This window comes from Podarcis cretensis (assembly GCF_951804945.1).
Source record: "Podarcis cretensis genome assembly, chromosome: 9".
NCBI lineage: Eukaryota > Metazoa > Chordata > Lepidosauria > Squamata > Lacertidae > Podarcis > Podarcis cretensis.
The window spans coordinates 43,985,460-44,013,240 of NC_137178.1; positions in this window are offsets into that span (position 1 = coordinate 43,985,460).

Below are 27,781 nucleotides of genomic sequence, written 5' to 3' on the forward strand. Positions count from 1 at the left end.
AGGTATATTTTCATCTTACAGCCACCAAGAGACATTAGTAAGATGAGACACCCTTGCCTTGAGTCGATGATTTTGAGATATTCAGTTTTGGACACAACATGCGAATTACTAGATTGATAAATCGATCACAACCTCATTTGTTTTGCTGTGGTTAGAACACTCTCCATACCTGTCACAACACTGAATGATGCTCTCATTGCCCACAATATTTTTATTTTCTGAGGACTGTCTGTATTAATAAATTGTTCCCTGGAAACAGGAATTCTCATGAATCTGGCAGAATCTTAGAGGCACTGTTGCAACAATCTAGAATGGAATCTGGTTGGAAATTAGCTTAAGAGCAATTGAACCCGTTCTCGTGGACTTCCTGTTCATTGACCTCTGAACAGTCCTTCAACCCAGGAATGTTCAACTGCTAGCCTGTAGGGTAACGTCCAGCTCAAACAGATACTTGTGTGTGGCCTTGGACACTCTTTGTTATTGGGTGGCACACATGCTCTGCAGCTGAGACCAATAGGAAACTGTTAATGCAGCAGCAATTATATAAAACTTGTGGAACTGGAGACATGCTTGAATACATGCAGAACCAGATGCATTAAAACTAAATGGAATAGGTAAATGCCCAATGTATGTCAACTTAGGCTGCTGATTTAGCCTCAATTAAATTCTGCTGCTATACTGTCCCTTAATATATTTGTCCCTTATTATACTGAATCCCTGCCTTGCTCTTTTTGTGTTTTCATGTCCATATTGGTGAAGCCACGCCTTCTTCTTCCTCCTGCAGTCCAGATGGGTTCCCCACCATTTGCACCTTAGTTAAATGAGAATGAGTCTAGCTCTCCTGGGCTCTACAATGCTCTCCCCACTTGGCAGTCTTCCAGAGTAAATAAATGAAGTCTTTCTAAGGAAAACCATAAGAAATTAGGAACATAGGAAGCCCCCTTCTTAGTACTGTTTAGATGGACTGGCAGAGACACTCCACGGCTTCCCAGTCCTCCATGGAGATGCCAGGGATATAACCTAGGACCTTCTGCATGCAAAGCAGATGCTCTAACATTGAGCTACAGCCCTTCTCAAAATTATATGAAATACTCACAATAAACCTATGCTGGGGACCTTCTGCTGGAACTGATCTGCTGCCACAACTGCGCAGCAGAATATAGGTTAGAAATACAACTGAACAAGAAAGTATGGTCAAGTGTGCCATGTATAACAAGGATATGAAAAATGAAATAAAATTTAATTTTGCAGGACACTTTATAAATGATAGGTCACTTCTTAAAATACACTGCATGTATAAATCACTTTTTACAATATGAATTGCTTTGAATCTAATAAATCTACCCACTGTAACTGTGAGGCAGTTCTCTGCAGTATGTTATTTTCAGTCTTGGGAATGTGATTGAATAGAATGGAATACTACAATACAGACTAATGAAAATCTTCATAAAAGAATGAATAAGAATGCAAAATCATAAATAATATTCAGGTCCCAAGATATGGATCCAGATTCGCTCTACTGGAATAGTGCAAGTATATAAAGCAGCAACGATAACAGGGCATTCCGTTCCACCTGGCTGCTGTCCTCTGGATATGGCTGGGAGTGGTTCTGGACACACACATAGAGAAGCAATAACACATTTAATTAAGCAAGCTATGGTACAGTGGTGACCATTTTCAAGAGATTCAAGTTGGACTACACTCAGCTACATTAGAGGATAACAGATGGCTTGGGATCAAAGACAAGCAACCAATTCACTGTGGGATTTGGAGATGTTCATGAAACCAAATGCCATTGCTTTCTTGGAACAGAAAATATATCTATATACAGCATATATACATGCAGAATACAACAAAAAATGTAACAAACCAGAAGGGGAAGATGAGGGAAGTCAGGAGGGGAGGGAGGGGATTGTAAATGTAAGGGAAGGTAAGGTAGGATTGGATAATGGTATATGATATTTGCAATTATAAAATCTCAATAAAAAATATTATTAGAAAAAGAAAAAGAAAAAGAAAATATACTTAAGTGAGAACGTTCCAATAAACAAAGTGAATTCTCTTAAACAAAGTATGGAACAATGTCTTACTACTGTATATTGTATTTTTGTAAGAAAAAAGTTGTTATGCTGCATTTTGCATGGCTGCTGATAGGTGGCCACATGAACTGCAGTGTGACAACAGCAGGTGCTGTGACGAGCAAAGCAGGCATGCTGGTGGCATGAGTGAATTGGCTGGCAGCATAGGCACCGACTCCTATGCTGTATGGCAGAAACTGAAGTCCACAATATTGGCAGACGCCAATATTGGCTACGCCTACCCTATTTCTAGTTGGTTGCACTTATGAGAAAGCCCATTTTTACTGTTGCGCCATCAACGTAGATGTATGTGTGTGTAAGTGTATATATAAGAAGAAGAAGCAAGGAAGGCAAGGAAAAGTTGAAGCATCTTAAATACCTTTTAAGAAAACGTGGGTAACATCCTTGCTGTCTGCTCCACCCATAGCATTATCAACAGAAGAGCTCTTTCATTGCCACAACCCCCTCGTTTAAAGTCTGCTCAAGTTTAAAAAAAGGGACCAAGAAAGGTGGATTAAGGGGCTGATAATGAGCATGATGTTTTCAGAAAGGGCTTGAAATGTGAATAGTATTCACAAAGTGGGGGAAAGTGGCACAATTCAGCCCCAGTGCAGAATGAGATTCTGGAATCCATGGTGTTATGTCAGATTTGACTCATTATAAATGGCAGCAGACATGGCCTATTAGTTTTTTTCAGAAATACGTTGTACTACCTTGATTCTTTATATCACTAGCCCAGCTTTCCTGTTTTCAGACACAATTAAATGAGTTGTTTGCCAGCTCAAAAGAAAACCAATGAAGTGGAAATGTGTAGTCATGGTTGTTAACACAGAAGTCGGATATTTAAGGGGCACATATAGCATTGTAGTAATTTATGACTGTGGAAAGGGAAATTGCAAGAACTTTGCACTGATAAAGTAGGTCTTGGGGGGTATATTTCTCACCAAAAGTAACGAAGAATTTTTAAGATAGACGTACACTGTGAAGTCTTCTGCATAAGAACTGGCATCTAAAAACACCACCGTCTAACTGTGCAGCTGTGGAGTACTTGTTTGCTCTCAACATACACAGAAATGTTTGGCATTGATTAGCTGTTGTTGCTTTTAAATAGCAAATACAACAAATCTGTTGGCATGCAAAGGAGCTGGAAGAGCTTCGCAGAGAAGACACTTTGTATAGCAGCATTTACAATGTGAAAGGTTGTAAAATGGAGATGGGGCAAGATGGTGGTGCAGTTGGGGCTCCACTAGTGCAGCAATGGGAAAGCTGGGTAATTAAAATGGCTGCCAGCTTGCAGTTGTGCACCATAGATCATGAGGATTCAGCTTTGGGGAGGCCCACCATTGATGTCAAGGGAACCACTGGAAAGCCTATTGCCCAAACCTTGAACCAGCCCTAACCATTCCTTCCCCAATCTTTCACTAATCATATGGCAAGGCCTAAGAACATCAGCCTTCCTATAATCCTGTAATCCATTTCTACTCTTTGAGGGCACAGTGTTTGTTGTGGGGGAGGAAGGGAAAGGAGATTGTTAGCCATTTTGAGACTCCTTAGGGTAGTGATAAAGTGGGATATCAAATCCAAACTCTTCTTCTTCTTAAGCAAGCCAGGATGCATAAGACGATTGATGCCAGTAGAAGCACCAACTTGCACCAAAGAATGAAGGGAGCCTGGTGTTGCGCATGTAACATCACATGTTGCATTGTCGGGAGGAGGCTGATTGTTGAGCTGAGTGCAGCATGGCTTCATGGCCAGCAGCTCCTCCTCTCTCTCACTCAGCCTCCTTCCATGAAGATGCACTATGCTTAGCTCTGCACTCAGCCTCGTCTGCCCCCTCAACATGGGTGTGGGTGTGTGTGCCTCCCCAAAGATATTAGGGTGTGCAAAGCAGCTCAGCCCCCATGAGTTGGTGTCTCTGAATGCCAGATACAGTGGCAGGTTTCAAAGAGTGGCACTGCCGATGCAATGAAGAACATTTCTTTTCTTGTTCAGTAAGCCATTTGCTAGATGAAAGACTTACTGGATGATTTATTACAGGCTGTGTTGTGTATTACTTAAGACCACTAATCATAATATGGTAATGTTTTATACCATAAAGCCAATGACTGACTGAGCCATGGTCTGCCTTTGGTTGTTAGCAACTGTCATTTCCTGGCATAAGTGAACGAGCTGCTGACCTCAGGAGACTTTTAATCAGAGAGATGGGAGGGTCCAGAGTAGATTTGGCAGCTGAAGACGGACTTCTACCTCCCATTCCCAAACATCACTTCCAAAATGAGAGGAGAAAGAAAAAAAAGCTCTTTGCCTCTAATTAGACTGTGATGTATGGGATAAGATTGGCAAGCAGGAAACTTTCAAAAATAAATAAATTAAGTTTCTGTTTTTATTATAAAACATTTTACAAGCCTAGCCTGGGAAAAGATTCAAATTAGAAAGCAATGATGCTGCTTAAAATGATGCTAATTAAAAGGGAATGAGTGCTAACAATATAAAGGAGATATCTCAACACATTTATTGTACAGCTAGATCACCAATTAAAACTATATGTGAAACCACACATTGAAAATTCAAAATTTACTCACATTATCAAATTAAGTTGGCAATGACCATTAATCCAAGCTCCCCAATCCTCCAGCACTTGACAGGAAAAACAGGTACATTTGTTTCACATTGCATTTCTAAATGTCCATAATACAATAATGAGAACATTACTTCTGAGAGGCCCACTTTATGAAACAATAGCTTCTCTCTCTCTTTTGCGCTCTCTCTCTCCCTCTCTCTCTCTCTCTCTCTTTCTCTCTCTCTCTCTCTCTCTCACACACACACACACACACACAGAGATCTTAAGGGGGATGGCAGTTGATGTGCATAATAACTGACCATTGTGCACATTCATCAGACCTCATCCATCCATGAAGAGAGAAGTGTGCACATTTCCAAGTCAATACACGTAACACCCATCATGACTTGGAGAATGTGCATTATATCAATGGAATTTAGTAAAATATCTGGCCTAACCATTTCCATAAACTATGGGTTGTATTCAAATAAGTCATACTCAGAGTCCTGATTAATTTATGTACATTGATTTTTGTTGTTCTACTTTGAGGAGGACATGTTTGGACACAACTTTACATCAACTATACTCCAAGAAGAACCCTGAAAGTAGTGCACAGATAGTACCTCAGTCTATGAATAGAGGGAGCTCCTCAAACTAAAAATAATAGTTTGTATAAATAAGAGTTTGTGATGTGGGTTTGGGGGCAACCTAAACAGTGGGGTGGTAGTGGTTCCTTGTTTTATATGTGGTAAAGTCAGTTTATAGAAGACTTTCTGATGTAATTTCTGAGGGGGCTCAGCAAATAATGCAAACAGACCCCGGCAAATAATACTTACGGCTCTTCCTCTCATCCATATAGGATGCTGATCCTGAGCTCCCTCATTGAGGCTTTGAAGGAGCCTCCACTGTAATGCAATGCCACTGTACCAAGAGGGTGAGTGATCTTCTGGCAACTCTTGCAGCCAAGCTGCAGTATTGCTCTGCTTTCTTTTGGACCACATTAGTGAGGCCGAGGGGGATCTAGTTGTCTGGGCAGCCCAGGACCTCCATACACACTGCCCAGGCTTGCACATCCCAGAGAAGTTACTTTGGTGCTGTTACTGCAGTGGTTTCTCCCCCCACCCCGGAGGCGTACTCCACTGACTCTCAAGGGAGGCAGATGCCAGCAACAATTCAGTTCATGTTAGCTGAAGCATCTATTGAGATTGCTGAAAACACTGAAAATCTTGAAGAGGGTATAATACCCAAGGCTGATACAATAGAATTTAATGAAGAGTGCTGGGAAAAGTTGATCCATTGTTAGAGGACTGGAAAGATCAGTTTATAGAAATATGATTCCCATTATTGCCTCATGTAAGCGAAAGCACAAGTGGTCTTTGCCTTCCAAGAGTCTCAAACACATTATTTTTTGAGAGAGATCAACCTACTTGAACAAAATGTAACTTTCCTTTCTTAACTGTAGAATGACAATCTAATTCTGTGAATTATACTCTAAATGTTGCTTGTTTCCTTTTATTATAATTTATAACATTAAAAAGCACCCAAAAATGTAAAAAAACAACCCAGCTGCCTGATAGGACCTCTTTATCCTGCCTAATGGTAGGGCTGGGTCTACGCTTTCCCATACTTCCTTAATAGCATATGGATTAAGCAACAACATGGGCAGGACCTATGACATAGTTTCATTCCTATACAAACACTGTCTATGTTCCAGCAAGCTGTGTGTTATGAAGAAAGCATATGGAAGCAACTCCCACACTGATGTTGTAATTGGTCCTTAACAAAGAAAGCTACAGAAATGCTACAGAAATTAGAGCAGAACTAGATATTGTATTAGAGGAAAGGAATTTTCCCCATTTGGCGCAAAACAAAATTTTTCTCTCTCAATCTTTCTCTCCACTTTCATTATTTCAGGATTGGTTCATGAAATAAAAACCAAGAGGATGTTTTAAGGCTACCAGTGACCATTCCATATGTATGTATTTAAAAATAGATGACTTAACTACAAGCGCCATACTTTCTCCATATTTCTGTATAGTTTATATAATTAGCTAATTAATTCACAACCAAGCTATTTCACTGACTATAGCTGTTTTACTATTTTATGACCTACTGTTCTGAAAAAATATTATCAGAAGGATCGCACAATGTCTTGGATATCTAACCATTCCAAACAGGTTTCTGACCTGCTGTTTGGACATAGACAGCCTTACCCCCAACACCCTGGTGGTTGATTTACACCAGGAAATGTATGAGGGATGTTTGTGTGTGTGTGTGTGTGTGTGTGTGTGAGAGAGAGAGAGAGAGAGAGAGAGAGAGAGACAGAGAGAGAGAGAGAGAGGGAGGGAGGGAGGGAGGGGGGAGAGAGAGAGAGAGAGAGAGAGAGAGAGAGAGAGAGAGAGAGAGAGAGACTCTATTAGTTTTCTGGACCTTGTAGTAACCATAGCTGGTCCTTGTTTCTTGGGGCATCTCAGGTTAACCCTGTGCTTTGTAACAGTTACATAAATCCACTGAGAGGAGGTTTGGGCTAAAGAGTCATCAGTATGTAGATGAAATACAGTTCTATTTCTCATTTCCATCTTCTGGTTTTAGGGAAGCTGTTGAAGTCTTGAAGCAGTTTTGGGACGAGGGCAAAAAACCTAAGGCCTAATTCAGGTAAGGCAGAGGGATGCCATTGAAGGTTTATCCTAGACTTAGCACTGTTCATGGAGGCATAGGCAGCGTTGCAAGCAATAGTAATAATGCAATGATGGCTTTCATGCAGGATATGTCCCCCAAGCAGTCACTTGTGCAGCCTGTACTGTGAAGCCAGTAACGAACAAGGGACTTGTCTTAAAAGCAACATCTTTGTATCTAGTTCTCTCAAACTCTCCATTATGTCTAGATATATTCACCACTTGTCATGATGCCATCACACTATGACTTTTTCATCTCCCGCTGGTGGCATTCAAACTGCGATGGTGTCACATCCAACAATGTGTTTCAATAGACCAGGAACAGGGAACATGGTGGGATATGACCAGTGCTATTTTCCCTAGAAAAATACGTGCCAATACTCACCATGAAGTTGTTACCATAAGTGCCACACTTTTCAACAACAAAAAAGAGGTGCTGGTACTGCGTACCCTTGAGCACCCCCTGAATATGACCCTCCAGGACTTTATATCTGATCTTTGACACTACCCCACCATGCCACACTCTTCACCAGCCCTGTTCTGCAACTTCTTCAACTGCTTCTGGCTGGCCACCATGTGTACCTGAACTGTGATCATTCCATTTGCTTGCCTGGATTGAGGATGAACAGATGCATGTAGAAACCTCTGGTTTTTGTGTTGCTGGAATATATAGTCTACTGCACAAAGCTAAAAGTTACAACTATCATATCAACCACTTTTTAACTCACACTCGCATTCAGCCCTCAGAAGGCTGCGCATGACAGCATGTGTCCCTCAGACTGAAAAAGCATCTGGTAAGGAGGGACAGAGAAAGACTATTAACGGGTGGCAATGGTGTTACAAATAGAGCATTTCAGTGGGAATTGATGCAATGCCCTTTGCCTTACCTTTTCCTTTACTGGCTTTACCAGTGCTGCTACTTGCTTGTCTGCCTTCATTTGCTTTGCTATCCTTCACACACACAAAAGGCATGTGAAACCAAATCATACAGGTGTCCTTGAAATGACAAAACATACAAATCACAAGTACAAGAAAGCCAGTGACTTTACTTTGATCTCCAGGAACAATGCCATCGGAGCATCCCATGGATGCACTCATGCAGCTCAAGTCTCTTCTGATACAGTATTGCCCTGCTCTCTCCCTTGCACAATGAATTTAAATAAAATAGGTGATATCCATGGCTGGATCTTTTGCATCTGATTGAACCACTGGTCCAAGTAATGAAACAGAGATCATTTCATAGTGGGCTAGTTCACAGGTGATGGAAAATAGCAATTAACCAAGTGCAAAATAAATTCTTGGTAACATGTTAGTTCTTCTAAATTAAAATTATGTTTTATACTTTCTAATCATTGATTTTCTTGGCTCGCTTGTAAACTCTGCTCCAACACTGCATAATCCAGCTACAAAGATCAGACAGATTGTCTTTAATTCCCTTTAATATACGACTCTGGTAATATTCCCAAGAAATCACAAGTCAACCAAAATATACATTTTCCATTAATACAGTCATTCTCTGGTGGACTTCTTAGCAATTTCTGCCTTTCCCTACATAGGCAGGAGCAGAAAGCAATATTGGATTTGTAGATAATAAACTTTTGTCAATAGTATTTTTCTGGTTCAAGTACTTTGACTACTTCTTTGGAAATAACATCTAGGCAGGAATTATGTGCATGCCATCCCTTCTGAAATAAGAAGCCTTTCTACAATTGAGTGGGAAAGTCTGCAAATTGCATGAGGTTGCTTCTTTTCTTTTTTCTTTTTTTAATTACAGAAAGTGAAGCAAAGAATTACCAGGGGTACTGGGCAAACAAAACTTAAAAGAAGGCTAGAACTGTAGCACCTGATCCAGTGTCTAAAACATGAGAAGTGCCTGCTGGATTCACCTGACAGTGGAGGTAGAACATAGCCATCAGGGTGAGCAGCCACTGATAGCCTTAACTTTCATGCATTTATCTAACCCTCTTTTAAGGCCATCCAGGTTGATGGCCATAACTGCCTCTTGTGGGAACAAATTCTACTGTTTAATTATGAGCTGTGTCAATATGTATTTTCTTCTCCCTGTGCTGAATCTTACAACATTCAGCTTCATTGGATGTATCCAATTTCTAGTGTTATGAGAAAGGGAGAAAAACTTTGCTCTATCCAAATTCACCATGCCATTGTCAAGCGTCAGAGGATCCAAACCCCACAGTAAGTTGCCAGGAATGGATGAGACAAGGAAGTTCTTACCAATTGCTTTTTATTCCCTGTTCACAGAGAGAGGCTTAGAAAGGCAGCCTCTTGGAACATAACTGTCAACTTTTCCCTTTTCTTGTGAGGAATCCTATTCGGAATAAGGGAATTTCCCTTAAAAAAAGGAAAACGTTGACAGATATGTCTTGGAATAATGGCGTTGCTCCGAGTAAGTCTCCCCTCCCCTTCTCTCCCACTTCCTCATTCATCATCCCTTCTGTGGCTGGCACTGAGGGCCTTTTGCTTCTGAGCCATTTGGTCTCCTTTTTAAAGGCTTGCTGGGTTCTGGGAGATGGTGAGTCTGGAATGCTTTCTAGTGATAACGTGTCAGCCAGCTGCTCCGGCTCTGCCTCCTCCTCCTCCTCCTCCTCCTCCTCCTCCTCCTCCTCCTCCTCCTCCTCTCCCATCATTTCCCAACTTTCCCCCTCATCTTCCTCTGAGCTGTGACCTCCCTCAAACACCTGTTGTAATTCTGAACTGTCTTCTTCTTCCGTGTAAGGGTCAGGCTGGGGAGGCGGCCTCCACCATTCCTCCTCTGCCCAGTCCCTGAGAGCCATGCATACTTTTATACACTTCTGTCATTCAGCTCTTGCTTTGCCTTTTCTCTAAACTAACAGTTCAAATTAACATTAAAAAAACATTCTCCACCCTACTTCACACCACCTCTACTTCTATGATGGGAGAGAGATCAAAGCAGTCACTGCCTATGGATTTGTCTGTCCATCCTTTGATGCAAAGGGAGATTCTTCTTTTAAGAGGCAGAGAGTTGCCACATTTTATTTTGTTCTAGAATGAGATTTCAAAAGCATGAGCCCACTTCATCCAGAAAGTGGACTGAGAAGGCAGTAAATATGTGGATGCCTGATCTTCAGATTCATGTGGAGCTCATCCATCTCGCTGCAGGAGATACGAGTGAGCAAATCCTTTACTATCCACGTTACAAAGGATACACAAAGAGAAGTGACTGATGCTTTCTCTGTCATCATCTGAATGCCTGAAGCTGCCAAAATATGAACAGAAGTCAACATGAAAGCAAAAAGGCACATCCTGACAGTTGTAGGATTATACTTGAATACAATGAATAATTAAATCATTCATAAAACATCAAAGGTGGACCTTAAACAGTGACTGTGTGTATCTATCTAAGCTGTCCTCCCAGGGCATACTCAGACAGTTCTAATATTGACAATTCTCTTACACCCGGTGCTATTCATTTCCTGCTTCTCACTGCTGATACCAGTTTGAATGTGAAAAGCACAGGTGGAGCAGACTGAATGACTGTTCCTTTGTGGTGGACAGAATGACACAAGTGTCTCCCTTTTCTTGGGGCTCTTACCATGCTCACAATTACATGCCACAGCACCAGAAAACAGGATTATACAAAGCTCCTATCTTGATGTGCTGCACTGTTAAACATTGACTTTTACCATTCATAAAAGGAGCAAATATTAGCTCGTTTCACAGCCACCTGTTACATGGAAAATATGCTTGTCATAAACAGTATAATCATAGTCTGGGAACTGTGGGCCAGTTTGCAAATATCTGCTATTACATGGAGCACAGCACTTTATAGTGTGTCTATGCAATATATCCTATGCAGTAGTAGGGTATGGCACTGCTCTTCAGAGGAACACAGGAAGCTGTTTATATGCATTAAAACCATAGGTCCCTCTAATCCTTCTAATCCCTAAAAGGCCGAAAATTGAATTTATGAACCCAGTGTCTCTTGTTTTGCTTCCTGTCTAGCAACCCTCCCCTGAACTGACTCTGAGGAGAGATTGGATAAGGTTCCCCTTCCTCCCTTTCTGACAAACTGTTTCCATCTCTGTTCCCACCTGATTGAACTTCCCAAGAACTCCAACTGGGTTCCCACCCATGCCCCATCGTTCTCTTATCACCCGGCATTCCTAGGGGCAGGGGAGTTAGGTCTCTCTGCTGATCATCCTGCATGAAAGTTAACCCTCTCTGTTCCTGGCTGCTTCCTTCAGTTGTCTGCAAATCTTCCCTGAGAGCTGGCTGTACCCCTTCACTGGGAGCTAACTGCAATTCTGCACTGGGAGCTGGCTCATTCCTGACACAGAAGTAAGGTCTGGGTAACCACTGTTATCTTCTGCAGTGGGCTTGTTCCATGGCAGGCTACCACACTTTTACAACATCTGTGCTATTTGCTGTCAAACTTTGGGACTGTTGAAATATATACAACAACAAAAAATCATTGAAGCAGAGTTGGAAGGGACCCTGAGGCTCATCTAGTAGTCCAATACCCTGCAGTAGTACCACTCAAATTGGGTCTATGAGATCCCAAAATTTTAAGCCATGTGGACTAAAGTTGCTTTTGTGACCCCTCTGGGATTAAGGGCCCTGAAGCTAAGCTTCATTAGTTTCATAGTAGATCCACCCTTGTCTGAACGATGGGGGTGGAGATGTTCCTTCAGGTATACAGGGCCAAAGCCATTTGGGGCTTTAAAAGTCAGCACCAACATTTGGATTGTTGCGTGTCGAGGTCCGCAGGGCCACCCCAATAACTCACACATCACACAGAATTTTTTGTTTAAGATTTTTGGCATAATTTTGGCCACAACTTTATTGAAATACAAATTTGTGAGTGGTTGCTTGTGGGAGTCATACAGCTAAGGCAGAGGCTTGTAAATACTGCAGGGTGCCCCCTGACATTCCTCTGGGCAATGATTACCTTATAGGGAGAGGGGAGTGTCAAGCCTTGACCGGATGAGGTAACAGGAGACTTTGGAAAACGGCCATGCGGCTGGGAGAACAAAGGAGATAATAAAAAGTTGCCGGAGGAGAAAGGCTGGAAGGAGCTGATCCTCCAGTATTATGAAAATACTCACTGCCTCATTGTGTCTTCTTTCTTTGCTATGCTAAACCACTTTTGATGGCTGGCTCCAACAGTTGCTTAGGCATTGGTTGCGACTATCTGCCCCCATCATGGGGAACAGACTGACATTCTGCACGATGCGAAAGTGAGAATAGGGGAATATACTTGGGGGTTACGCGGAGCAGGGAACCTGCCCTCACCCCAAATGCAACCAGGAGCTCATTGCTATGGCCCGAGCCCCCTTAACAGAGTGGACAAGCAATAGTTAGCCCCCAATTCCTTTAACGGAATCCCTTGCAGCAGCAGCATTAGAGGGGCAAGCACTCAACCTACCAAGGGCAGGCACTCAACCACTTCCCCTCAACCAACCAAACCATAAACCAATGCCTAACCGCAACCTTACAAGTTGTGACGATTTGCTACGCAGTAGGCAAAAACCAAATGGCCCCAGCCAATCAGCCAGATGGACAAAATTCCTACCAGGCCCCTGCCCCAAGAGCAGACGACCCCATGACAGGCATAGCAAGGTCAAAGCGAACAACCCTAATTCTAGGGAGGGGGGGACGGAAATGTACTTGGAGCCAATGTAGATCTTTTAAATCTGGTGTTATATGGTCTGGACAGCAGATCCCAGTCACCAGTCTGACAACCACATTCTGGATTAGTTGTAGTTTCCATGCAATGCATGGTCTGAAATCCAAACCCAATCCCTTAAATTGGTCTGAAAAGAAGTTAATTTACTTAGTTTATGATTTTTTTATATTCTCTCTCTCTCTCTCTCTCTCTCTCTCTCTCACACACACACACACACACACACACACACCTTTTCTAACTGAATAATTTATTAATTCACACATTGAATAATTCATTAAATACCTTTATTGGAAGACCTAATGTTTACTCATTAAAACCTCTCTTTCTTGGTCATGTTTAAACTGTTTGGAACAATGGCAGTAGTCATTGAAAAGTGCTGTAGGGATCTTTTAAATAAACAAATAAATATTGCTAAAGAATGGAGGTGCCCTTCTCCGGTGCCTTACTTAGTTTGTCTGTCAACTTTAGAAAGCCAGTTGCTGTTATCATCACCTGGTTTGAGAGATGGGCATTGTGGAAATAGAAAAGATAGACTGTCTCCTGAACTTTTATGCTCTCGGCAAGTAAAAGATGCTGGACTGCAAATCTTAGTTTTAGACAGAGCAGGGGTAAGGAGCCTGTCTCCCTCCAGATGTCACAGAACTATATTTCCAGTCATCCTTCACTGTTGACTATGTTGGCTAGATCTGATGTGAATTAGAATCCAAGAACATCTAGAGGGCCACAGGCTTCCCTATCCATTAGATAAATATTTTATATTGATGAGTGCATAACAGGCAGAACTAATAGCCATTAATAGTCTATAATGCCATTTACAAATTAGAATATATAAAAGAGAAATCAAGAGAAATAACCAAATTTAATGTGGAAGATATACCTTTGTCCACAAAAGTCTTTTCACAAGTATGTTATGGCTGCCAGTATATTCAACAGTCTGAACCAGAAGAGGTTAGATAAACAGAGGAAAGTCACGATGAAGGCTTCATTGTTGATAAGAGTACAGGCTATCTGAATGCTGATTTTAGCTTGCTTCGTATTGTTGCAGAAATGTACTATGTAAAGTAGGGTGGTATCAGCACAGCATTCACTTCAGGTTCAATGGTTAAAATCAGTTTCAGTCAGAAACTAAGTTTAAGAAGCCTTGCTCATACATCCATTTTGGATACAAACCTTGACACCTTTCTAATCTATATCCATGTGATAAATGCTTTCCCTTTGGGGGCTGCTGTGCCCACATCTACAAATTCTCATTACAGACACATACAAAAATGGGTTTTTCCCTCAGGAGTGGCAGGCTTGAAGGCAAATGCATACATTCCAAATTCCATTTGAAAAATGGCAAATAAAAATAATAATGCTTCCTTTCTCTGGTTTTATTGAAACGTGACAGGAAAAAATGTTCTCCTGTTTCAGACAGGCTTACAAATGTTAGGTTGAATCTTAAGATCTGTTAACTTGGGAAAGGGACGCGGGTGGCACTGTGGGTAAACCCTCAGCACCTAGGACTTGCCGATCGTCAGGTTGGCGGTTCGAATCCCCGCAGCGGGGTGCGCTCCCGTTGCTCAGTCCCAGCGCCTGCCAACCTAGCAGTTCGAAAGCACCCCCGGGTGCAAGTAGATAAATAAGGGACCGCTTACTAGTGGGAAGGTAAATGGCATTTCTGTGTGCTGCGCTGGCTCGCCAGATGCAGCTTCATCATGCTGGCCACGTGACCCGGAAGTGTCTGTGGACAGCGCTGCCCCCCGGCCTCTTAAGTGAGATGGGCGCACAACCCTAGAGTCGGACACGACTGGCCTGTACGGGCAGGGGTACCTTTACCTTTAACTTGGGAAAGGTCATGGAAGGAAACTTCCACATCCCCTCCTCCCACCAGCAGCCAAGCCACCAGTGACCATCAAAAAGCCTTTCTGGGGCCTTAGGAAATCTCTGTGGACAATGTAGAATGAGGTGAAGAAAACTGCTGCAGTAAAGGGTCTGAAATTTGGAACTAGGTTCTAATACAGCTGTGATCCATAGTTCAAGCCAGTTAATGGCTCATTTTTATTTGAGGTGTGATGATAGAAGTCATATACTACTACAAATCCAACCAACACTCAATATGTTGAAAATCTGCCAAGTTCCTGGAAACCCACAAAACCATTTTGCCATTCAAATCTCCCTATTCCAGCATGTTAAGCCACTAAGAATTGTACATATAAACTTATTCAAATAAAAATTCAGAAAGGATTGCTTCATGAATATCCTGGAACAGCTTGCAGGATCTGGGTGCATGTACCTTCTCTATGTATATTGTCAAAATGGTTGCCTCTTGTTTTGCGCTAAGGGATGTTGTAGGGTATTTATTGTTTTGCTCCTGCTTGTCCTTTATCTTTGCAGATTGTAAAACATTCCAAACAAGGACCTGCCTTCTTGCAAACTTCACAAAATATTTTTCCCACCACACTAAAACAGAATTGAGATTCATGCTTGAAATTTAAGCACATCTCATTCTCCATGTGCTGCCTTCCAGTTGTTCAAATCACACTGGGAAAGCAGACAAAATAGATTAAGTAGAAAGGGGCGCCTCAGTGCAAGTTGCACACATAAGGAGCCTTCTGGCTAAAGAAAAAGCAACCTGTTCCATCAACAGTTCTTCTATGCATTGTTTATACTTGCATAACAAATTTCTGATTAGGCATCCTGCCGGCCTAACAGATGGCCATTATGCTATTATATGGAAAAACTGAAATGTGCATTGAATTTGAGTACTTTGAGCAGAACATTACACATACCAAACAAGACATCCCAGAAAAACCTTTCAGAACAAATGTTCTCTCAGGTACATTGGATGGACTCTGAGAATAGAACTTGGTGTGCTGCTCCTGTCCAAGAACAACTTTCTTATACATAAAGAAGCCAAGCTTTATTCCAGATGGCGCATAGTACAATCTCAGAAAAATGGGAAGATCAGAAATTAGTCCAGAAACCCTTAGGCACAAAAAAAATGTGCAACCATCTAACCAACTTAGGAGAGGAGCTTCAAGAATCTCTAAATACAGATAAGGGACACAGTCACTGGTCAGAATTCCAAGATCATAAGCTCAAAGCTTCATGCACAGAAGCATGAAGTTGTTCCAACACCCACCATGTTCTTCAACAAGACAGGGAAAGTCCAGCTCTTGGCTCACATGCTTGTCTTGCTGAGAACTGTGGAACCCAGTTTCATGGAACCCAGGCCTTCTCCTGCCTCTTAATGTGCCACTATTGTCTCAGACAAAAGGCCTGGCTTTCCTCCTCTCCTGACAGCTCAGTCTGTACAATGGAGCTCCTCTTTCCCATATCTGACACGAGAAGTGACCTCCCAGGACTTGGCTAGCCCGTACCTACCCAGAGTTGAAATGGCAGGGCTGCAAGACTTCTAGAGGAAAATATTCAATGGAAAGTCCTGACTTGAGCAGGAGGGCTGTGATCCATGACCCTTTCCTTCCCCTTACCACCCTTATCAGAGTCCGTAGGGAGGGCCAATATGGCATTTGAATTTCTGATGTCCAGACTGAAGGAACCATTTAAACAAAATGAAGTGGGGCGTGTCTCATCCTTAATATAGGAGATTGCCCTAAATGTAAGTTTGCAGCTCCAAAAATAGTACTAGTGGCAGAGATTTTCAAAGGCATTATCTTTATAGGAACATACTTCCAGCATGTTTAAGGTAAAGGTAAAGGACCCCTGACAGTTAAGTCCAGTCACGAATGACTTTGGGGTTGCAGCGCTCATCTCGCTTTACTGGCCGAGGGAGCCGACGTTTGTCTGCAGACAGTTTTTCTGGGTCATGTGGCCAGCATGACTAAGCTGCTTCTGGCGAACCAGAGCAGCGCACAGAAACGCCGTTTACCTTCCCACCGGAGTGGTGCCTATTTATGTACTTGCACTTTGACGTGCTTCTGAACTGCTAGGTTGGCAGGAGCTGGGACTGAACAATGGGAGCTCACCCTGTCGTGGGGATTCAAACCGTTGACCTTCCAATTGGCAAGCCCTAGGCTCAGTGGTTTAGACCACAGCACCCTGTGGCTTATTGCATTGCAAAATTCTGTGAAGTGTGAAATACAAAGAATAACTGTGTTTGGATCTACAGATTGGTCCAGGATGTACAGATCAGGTGAGTTCATATTAGAATTGCTATCCAGACAAAGTTGAGGCCAAATATTTAATAGTAATAACTCATTTATAAAGCACCTAGAATTAACTAAGTGCAGCACACAGATTATCATCAACTGATGGCTTTATATGGGTTTGCATGCCAGAATCAGCACCTTGAACTTAGCTCAGTAGCTAATTGGCACCTGGCACAATGTTGTCAAAATCAGCATAACATGGTGGTGATGATCTGCCCCAGTAAGCAGTGAAGCAGCTGCATTTTGCACTAGCAGCAGCTCTCCAGTGTGTTTTGTTACTCAACATATGGCCATAGTGATATTCAGTCACATTTATGTATCCCATAAATTCAAGCATGACTTTAAATACGTGCTTTATATAAAACACTTCCTATAGATAGCAGAAACTATCTTGTTTTGACTTTATTCTTTTACATTAGTTCTGCTCTCCCATCATTTTTCTTTCCCTATTTCTCTCCAGGTGAAATTGCCTGAACTGTATGGACCCCAGAAAATTGAATTTATAATGGCTGTACATTGCCTTGAATGCAGTAGAATAGAAATATTATTTCTAAATGAATTAATAAAATGACAAAAATAGGAACCCAGCTGTATGGCATGGAAAGTGAATAATATGCATCCATTAAGAAAACAACGCCCTTTATCATAATTGTTGCATTGACATATTCTCTGGTCTACACCATGTTATGTACCTTTGTGCCCACAAGGGCCTTCCCTGGTGCTTGTGGGGTCTTCTCCCCCACCAAAATCAGGCTTGAAAAAAGCTGGAAAAGGGTAAAAGGTAAAGGACCCCCAGACAGTTAAGTCCAGTCAAAGGGGACTATGGTGTTGTGGTGCTCATCTCACTTTCAGGCCGAGGGAGCCGGCATTTGACAGCTTTCTGGGGCATGTGGCCAGCATGACAAAAACCATTTCTGGCACAACAAAACACCATGACAGAAGCCAGGGTGCATGGAAATGCCATTTATCTTCCTGATAGAGCAATACCTATTTATCTACTTGCACTGGCATGCTTTCAAACTGCTAGGTTGACAGGAGCTGGGAGAGAGCAATGGGAGCTCACTCCATTGTGCGGATTCGAACTGCCAACCTTTCAATCAGCAAACCCAAGAGGCTCAGTGGTTTAGACCACAGCACCACCCGCTGTATATTGTAACCAATAGAACTGCGCTCTCTCTCTCTCTCTCTCTCTCTCTCTCTCTCTCTGTGTGTGTGTGTTGTCCACATCCATTTCTCCAGTTTGCAAACGAGCCCCAAAAGGTAGGGCACTCCTGGGCTTGAGAAAGAGATGTCTTTATAATTGTCTTTAAAGGACTAGGTGCCAAGGTACCAAAGACTTAGAAGCAGCTTTGCATTTGCTGAAAGAATAGCCTGGGGTTTGTGCACCGGACAATAATTTGTGATAAACATAAACTCCTTCTCAGGCCAAAACCAGAAAAGCACTATAGTTAAAGAGACCATCTCTCAGTCACGCTTTGACAAGCCGCCAATAAGGCCCATCCTCCTAAGCACTTATCTGGTGGCACACCAAGCATTAATGGGAGATTGCAAAGGCTTATTTTGAAATATAGTTGTATTGCAAAGTGGTAAGAGGATGTGAAATTGGATATATTAGTGCATTTGGATGCTTTAGGACTTCAGCTGCCAAAACAACAAACTGCACAGAGTCCAAACACACATACACCAACTAGAGGAGCAGCATGAACTGGTATAACCAACAAAGCAACATATAAAACTGGCTTAATATGATCAGCCTTTCAGCAGAGCCAATACAATATAGAATGATGGTTGGTCAAACATCACAACAAGCTCACAATATTTTTTTTAAAGTGTTTTCTGCCCCATCAAAATGTGCACAATATATAGCTAAGCAGGGAGAGTGTTAAGCTAAAGATAGCTGCTTGAAGAGAGTATATTCAATCATGTTTGTTTGTGAGCAGGTGTTTAAGATGAGAGAGGATGCATCTTGGAAATTAAAGACATCAAGTACCACGGAAGATTTCTACTGTACCGTCATAGCAACATTCATCAGTATAAGGGTAGTTAACACTCCGTCAGCATTTCCATTTCAATCCTAATGTTGAAGAATTTATTACCTAGCTGGTATTAATCCATATTAAGTAGATATCTAGTGAGCACAGCATGCCAGAATTTCAGCTATGGCATAAATGAGTGGGAGCTCATTGCAGATTTACACTAGCTATTGATTGGTTCTCTTATTCCAAAGCTTGATGAGCGCTGATTTGGAATTGGCCACTGCTATATAGCTGAGTTATGTGCTATAAGGCATAATGTTTTATTACCCTCTAATTTCAGAAATAAATTTGATTGAATATATTATTGATAATTGCATAAAAATGGAAGGAGGGGAACCACATGGTTTTTTTCCCCTAAGGGAAAGCACAGTCCCTTGAAAACACACAAAAAGCTGCCATTTTGTTAAATTATTATTTTTTATTTTTAAAAAAAACAACAGGTGTAGGGAACTTATGGGTGAAACCCACATACATGTGCTATTTCTGGGTTGTTTTAAACTGCAGGAAAATGGCAGTGGCAGACTTTAGGCTTTCAAATTTCACCCTGTGTAATGCCAATATTTGCTTCTCCCCCACCTCTCATTTTCTGGTTTAAGTCACTGTTGTGATGCCCCTTGCAGCACCCTTATGGCTTGGCACTCAGTGCAGGCAAACTGGTCACGCTCTCCTAAATCTGCCTCTGAAAATGGTGTGGGCCAAGGACCAAAGACCAGAGGCACATAATACAGTCATACCTTTGGTTGCATTCGCTTCGTGTTGTGGATTTTTGGGTTGCGAACACAGCAAACCTGGAAGTGTATACTTCCAGGTTTTGCTGCGAGCGCATGTGCCCACGTCTACAAATTCTTTGCAAACATCACCCCGAAGCAGATCAGGTTCATAAGTAGAGGTACCACTGTACATGGAATATGAAGTAAGTGCCATTGAGTTCAATGGGGCTTACTCCCAGGTAAATAGGTATAGGATTGTAGTCTTAAGAAAAAGTATTTGAAGCAAGAAACAAACTGTATCTCTAGCATTGCTACTGGAAGTAGGTCCACTGTGTTTAGCATTGCAACCTAAAACAGTAACATTTCATAAGGTGGGGAGGGGATGTTTTAGTTAGGAAACCACACAGGAGTCTTAATACATGCATATTATTACAGCAGGCTCCAGAATACTGCAGGTTTCTTTGTTGGTATGGCTTGTGGGCCTGGGTGTCACAATTTGATGTAATGGAATGAGTGCCTCGTATCATCAGAGGAGTGAATTCTACCTCTGCTAGAAACTAAATATTCACCTTTAAAGCACCAGTCACCTCATGTGAGAACTCCTTGGCAGCTTACTGTTCTGAGCTTGCTATTCAACCAGTGCGAGTGAGTCCCAGGCCTTCAGTACAGCCTGACTAATTTACACCCACAGCAGAGCAGAGCCTCCAATTTTTGTGGATAACTATGCCACAGTCATGCTTCAAGCATACTAAGCATACGCACACCTCAGCTGACAAGGATTCTGTCAGTCTGGGATATGTGCAAGTGGTTCCAAGTGAAACGTGCGATCATGATTCTCCTTTTATCAAGTTTTAGTTTCCTGTCAGCTTTTGAGAGCGGTTCAGTCAGATGTGAAAATGAGAAATGGGAGTGCGGGGGGAGGGGGAGGGATATTTCACACACAAGACAATGTAAAATAGAAAAGAAAAGAAAGCAACGTGTGTGACAAGCACAGGCTAGTCGCTTACAGTTGTTGTTAAGGTAACATCCTGTTTGTTGTATTGTTGCGTGTCGAGGTCCCCAAGCCACCCCCCAAATAAGTCACAACGCACACTTAATTTTTGCTTAAGGTTTTTGGCATAATTTTGGCCACAACTTTATTTAAATACAAAACCGTGAGTGGTTGTTTAGGCATTGGTTAAGACTATCTGTCCCCCTTCCTGGGGACAGAACTGACTTCCAGGCACCACCGAAAGACAGTGCGGGGGAAAGCAAGTCGGGGAGAAATGGAGTTGAGTCACAGACCCTCAATTCTCATCCGCATGCTCCCCGAAGGCTTGCCGGCCCTAGTCCCATTCCAGGGATTGGACGAAAAGATGGCAAGCCCCAGGATTCCTTTAACGGAATTCCCTTTCCGCAGCAACCATGGAGGGGCAGGCCCAGCCTATCCTAACCCCTCCTCCACCAATTTATAACCAATGCCTAGCCACAACCTTACAAGTTGTGACGATTTGCTACGCAGTAGGCAAAAACCAAATGGCCCAGCCAATCAGCCAGATGGACAAAATTCCTACCAAGCCCCTGCCCCAACGGCAGACGACCCCATGACAGGCATAGCAAGGTCAATGCAACAACCCCTTACTCAAGGGCGGGTGGGCGGGTGATCCATTGCACACAGCAAAGAGAAAGCTCCAGGCTGCGTGCAGAGTATTTAAACATTTTACCCCCCCCCACCAAAATTGCAACATAACTTTTACCCCAGCAACCCAGTGAACCAATCACTGCCCCAGGCCATCTTTAGAGACCCTGCCTGTTAACAGAGGGGTGGCTCAGCAGACCCCACCACAACACGTGCTCTCCATGAAGGAGAACACGCTTTGTGGGTGAAGCCAGCATGCAGTTGGATCTCTGAAAAAGGAAAAACCAAAACCAAAATGCTTTTACTTCTCCATTCCTTATTTGCTCTTTGGGTATGCATATACCTTTCCTCCCTAGTCGAAATAACTAAGGTGATGTATGGACAAATAATAGGGATTAGAAAGGGGTGGGGTGGAATTTCAGGTGTTTTGTACTGTTTACAAGTTACAGGAACAAGGAAAACCTCATTATGTTCTGTGCTCTGCCAAGCAAAAGGGCATCCTGCCCAAAGAATATGATTTTCATCTTGAAGCTCTTAAAAGAGCGGAGAAAGGGAAAGGCATAAATTTTAAATTGGCTGACAATTTCAGAGGCAAACCAGCATCATTTGGTACCTGAGCCAGAGAAACTCTACTCAGTCATGGAAAACCAGTGGATTGAGTTCACTCTTGGCATAGGAGACTGTGTGTCATTTACTTCCCCTGCTCTGTCTTTCTCCTGCAGACTGCTTTCCTCTGCTATGCTGCTTTGTAATATGATGAAACATAATCGTTGTAGCAAAAAACAACACATATTGCTGCATGTATTCTTGCATCACAATCTAAAGGTTCAGTGGGATATCTGAAACAGGGACTGGAAAAGATCATCATATTAAATATACTGTACAATATGTTCAATAATAGGGTATCCCTTCATTGCATGGATATATCCAGGGCCGTCTTTAGCATATGTGCCTTGGGGTGCAAAGATCCGCCCAGCGCTCCAAAATTTAGTTTAGTTTAACTTTTTTTGAGCTCTTTTTTTTTGGGGGGGGGGAGCCAAAGTAACAGAGCAACGGGAGGGGGGGAGAGACTTTCGCTCCATTGCTTTTTACTGCTGCACCCCTTGCACCCCCAGGTAAAGACGGCCCTGGATATCTCAATGAAGCTTGAAACAGCTTTTGGAAAAATACTCAAAATCAATGCATTTGTTCTCTGCAAACCACCAGGCAACATGTTCTTATTATGTGATAGAGAAATACAGCCCCTGGGCCCTTCCCACCCAGCTTACAGAGTCCCACTCACACTATCCACTGTGCAGGTTTAGACTTGAAAAACAGCCTACATCTAAGCACCCCACACTGAAAATTTCAGGGACATTTTTCTGTGCTACCCCACTCCCTAAAAAACAACCCTGTGGAAACTTAGGTTTCATTTACATGATGAATGAATGGACTCACAGGCTCAAATCCATCTTTGTGGAGGATGGATATACCCGTGCAAATGAGCTTTGGCATTTTGGCCTACCTTCAGTTGCAATCTGGTCTCTGTTTGGATTTGAGAACTACACCATTCTATTCTAATGCTATATCCCCCCCCCCAACACAGTTTCTTCCATTTTGTTTTCTTTGATACTGTTTTAACTAGAATACCAATCACTTTTCTTGTGCTGCCTCTTTTCATGAGCACTGCCAGGCTTTCACCATGAGGTATATGTTTGCACATGTTTTGCAACTCACAGAACAATTTCTAGCAAGAGGAAAGCTCAGTGAACTGTAAACTGTTTGGAGCAAAACAACATTCAGATTTGGATGGAGTTTCTGTAATTGGTGAAGTGCATTAAGCAAGCCCTTCTGTCTGCAACGCTACCCACACCTTTTCCTACACCATCTTCACTTTCTCTTTCTTTTCATTCTTTCTGAAAAGCTTCACTTCTTGAAAATCTGTGCATTTCAGCTCGGCATGCTTAACTCCTTTTAAATTGGTAGATTGATCATCTTATCCATCACCCACCAAATTCTCCAAAGTCACTTAGCCTAAAATGCTGGACTGAGCTGTTTGTATATGTTGAAAGATAAGCACACTTAAAATCACATATGAGTAAAAGTAACCACTTGAAGATCCTATTGAGCTGAAATGCTGAATCTGATTATTTCTGCTATTCCACTGCAGAAAGATAAACATACTTTGTACTCTGCTGGTTCTGTTTCTTAAATTTTCTGTAGCAAATTAAAGCAACCCCACTGTTCAGTTGGTTGCATCTTATTTGTCCAGACGACTCCAACATGGCTTACAATTTGACACACATCTGTGAGGCATTTGCGAGCTTTTTTGCGGAGAAGGTCTTGTTGCTCCGCCATGACCTCCCTGCCAATTTGGATACAATAAAGGAACTGGAGGCCCCTCGACTGTCCTCGGGTTCAGTATTGGACCACTTTGACTGGATATCCCCAGCCGATGTGGACAGACTCCTCCGAGCTGGAAAGCCCACCACTTGCCCTCTCGACCCGTGCCCGTCCTGGCTGATTAGAGCGTGTCCAGACGAGGTGCGGGCCCCCCTGGGGGATATCATCAATCTGTCCCTTGGCACCGGGACATTCCCAGGGGAACTGAAGGAGGCAGTGGTGTGCCCGCTCTTAAAGAAAACATCATTAGATCCCTTAGATCTATCCAATTACCGCCCGGTTTCGAATCTTCCATTCCTGGGTAAGGTGATTGAGAGAGCGGTTGCTGAACAGCTTGGTAGGTTTCTGGATGAAACATCGGCTCTGGATCCATTCCAGTCCGGCTTCCGCGCTGGTCATGGGACCGAGACGGCTCTGGTCGCCCTAACAGATGATCTCCGCAGGCAGCTGGATCGAGGCGGGTCGGGGCTGCTGATTCTTCTAGACCTGTCAGCAGCCTTTGACATGGTCGATCACGAACTCCTGGACCACCGCCTTGCCGACGTGGGGATCCAGGGCACAGTCCTTCAATGGCTGCGCTCGTTTCTCTCTGGTCGGGGACAGAGGGCGGCGCTTGGGGGGGGGAATTGTCATCCCGCCACTCCTTGGTGTGTGGTGTGCCCCAGGGTGCAATACTATCCCCGATGCTTTTTAACATCTTTATGCGCCCCCTCACCCAGCTTGTCCAGAGTTTTGGGCTGGGCTGCCATCAGTATGCTGATGACACCCAACTCTATCTGTTGATGGACGGCCACCCGCACTCGGCCCCAGACACACTGATCAGATGCTTGGAGGCTGTGGCTGGATGGTTACATGGGAGCCGGTTGAAGTTAAATCCTTCGAAGACAGAGGTCCTCTGGCTGGGACGGGACGACATGGGACTGAGGGGGCAACTCCCATCTCTTGCGGGGGTGCAATTAGTGCCAGCACCGTTCGTGAAGAGTTTGGGTGTAATCTTCGATACCTCCCTCTCCATGGAGGCGCAGATTGCAGCTATAACAAAGGCGGCATTTTTTCATCTCCGCCAAGCTAAGCAGTTGGCTCCTTACCTCTCTCGCCCTGACCTAGCCACTGTGATCCACGCGACGGTCACCTCCAGACTGGATTATTGTAACTCGCTCTACGTGGGGCTGCCCTTGAGACTGACCCAGAAACTCCAGCGGGTGCAGAATGCCGCAGCGAGACTCCTTACGGGGTCTTCGCTGCGAGATCACATTCATCCAGTGCTATACCAGCTGCACTGGCTCCCGGTGGAGTACAGGATCAGGTTTAAGGTGCTGGTTTTAACCTTCAAAGCCCTATACGGCCTAGGGCCCTCGTACCTACGGGACCGCCTCTCCTGGTATGCCCCACAGAGGAACTTACGGTCTTCAAATAAAAACACCTTGAAGGTCCCAGGCCACAGAGAGGTTAGGCTGGCCTCAACTAGAGCCAGGGCTTTTTCGGCTGCGGCTCCAACCTGGTGGAACACTCTGTCACAAGAGACAAGGGCCCTGCAGGACTTGACATCTTTCCGCAGGGCCTGCAAGACAGAGCTGTTCCACCTGGCCTTTGGTCAGGGCGCAGCCTGACTCCCTCCTTTGGCAATCTTTACAAAACTTTAGTTTATGGTTGCCATCAATTTTGATTTTAATTAATTTTTATAATGTTTTATAATGTTGTACTGTTTTAGTGTTGTTAGCCGCCCTGAGCCCGGCTTCGGCTGGGGAGGGCGGGATATAAATAAAATTTATTATTATTATTATTATTATTATTATTATTATTATTATTATTATTACTGCTTCCTTCTAGTAGTAATATAACTATGCTTAAGAACCATTTTTTTCTGTTTATTTGCCATAGTGCAATCCAGGGATGAGAACACTTTTCATTCAGAGAGCCACATGGAAGAGTGAATTCATTTCTATTGTCCAGGCTGTTAGCAAATAAACCTGTTCTGGATCTTGTGTAGAAATTACACAAGACAAGAAGAAATCTTAAAGCTTTACTGCAGAACAGTCTTAAACGCTTAGTTACAAAATAACAAAGTCATACATTGTAATGAGTTTAGTTCCCTAAAGTTCCTATCTCTGCTCCCAAAGTGAGATACAGACATACCTCGCAAGTCGGATGGAATCTGTTCTGGAAGTCTGTTTGTCTGTTCTAAAAGTTCAGAAACCACGGTGCAACTTCTGATTGGTTCCCGATTGCGCAGGTGCGCCGGAAACAATAGAAGAAGCTGCGCCGGACATTCAGCTTCCAAAAAAAGTTAGAAAACCAGGGTGTTAGAGAAAAATTTAACAGTGATTGAGAAAGAGAGGTTTCAGAAGGAGACAGGATTAACATTGGTTAAGAAAGTGAAATACCTGGGGGTTAATATGACTGCTAAGAATGTGAATTTATTTAAAGATAACTATGAAAAATGTTTTTTTTAAAATGATATTTATTAGAAGTTTAAAAATTACAAAAGAGAAGAAAAAAAGACAACAAAAAATTTAACAAAACATACATTACAATACATAGAAAAAAACAAAACATAAAAACCAATACAGCAATATCAATACAAAAAGATAAAAAACAACAACAGATCCAATGTTCCATATCTTAATCTTCCAATTACTTGTTTCATCGACCTCCTCACACCTCCCTTTTTGTATTCTAATTTGATTATTTGTTTCAGCAAATTCTTTCCATCTTTTTCAATTTTTATTAGGTAATTTGTCTTAACAATCTGACCTATTAATTAACTCAACAAATCCTTTCCATCTTTCACAATATTCTGTCATTCAGTTTGCCTTAATTTATTATAACCTTATCTTACCATAAAATACCTTAAAGCTTAAAACTTAATACTTATTTATACATAACTCCTTATATCATTTCTACTAAAGCCGAATAGTTTCATTCCAACGTTTTTCCTAATACTCATTAATTTTACACTAATTCTCAAAGTAAATCTTTAAAAACTTTCTTCCAATCTTCATCCAACGTCAGGATCTAGAAATATGGTCAAATTTGAAGTTATCATTGCTAGGCCGAATTGCTGCGATAAAGATGAATGTATTGCCAAGGATGTTGTATTTGTTTCAAACATTGCAAATTTTGGACAAGATGGACTGTTTCAAGAAGTGGCAGAGAGACATTTCTAGATTTGTCTGGCAGGGCAAGAAGCCTCAAATAAAATTCAAGATTTTAACTGACGCTAAAGAAAGAGGTGAATTTGCCTTGCCAGACCTGAAGCTTTATTATGAATCAGCCGCTTTTTGCTGGCTGAGAGAATGGCTGCTTCTTGAAAACACGGACAGTTTGGACCTAGAAGGTTTTAATAATGTCTTTGGGTGGCATGCATATTTGTGGTATGACAAGGTCAAAGCACATAAAGCGTTTAAAAACCATATTGTCAGGAAAGCACTGTTTAATGTCTGGATAAGATATAAGGACTTGCTTGAAAATAAAACTCCAAGGTGGTTGTCACCAATGGAAGCTAAGGCTCTGAAAAAACTCAATATGGAGGCAAACTGGCCAAAATATTGGGAAATTTTGGAACAAGAAGGAGACAGATTAAAACTGCAGAGTTTTGACAAATTAAAAAACAAAGTACGAGACTGGCTTCATTATTATCAAATAAGGGAGGTTTTTAATCTGGATAAGAAAATTGGTTTTCTGAGGTTAAGAAAGTACTTAAATGCACCTTTCATAAAAAACCAGAGGCATTTCTCTTGGGTATGGTCGGCCAGTTGGTGCTGAGGAAGGATAAAAACTTTTTTCTGTACGCTACTACGGCAGCAAGGATTCTTCTAGCAAAATATTGGAAGACACAAGAGCTACCCATGCTGGAGGAATGGCAGGCGAAAGTGATTGACTTTATGGGATTGGCAGAAATGACGG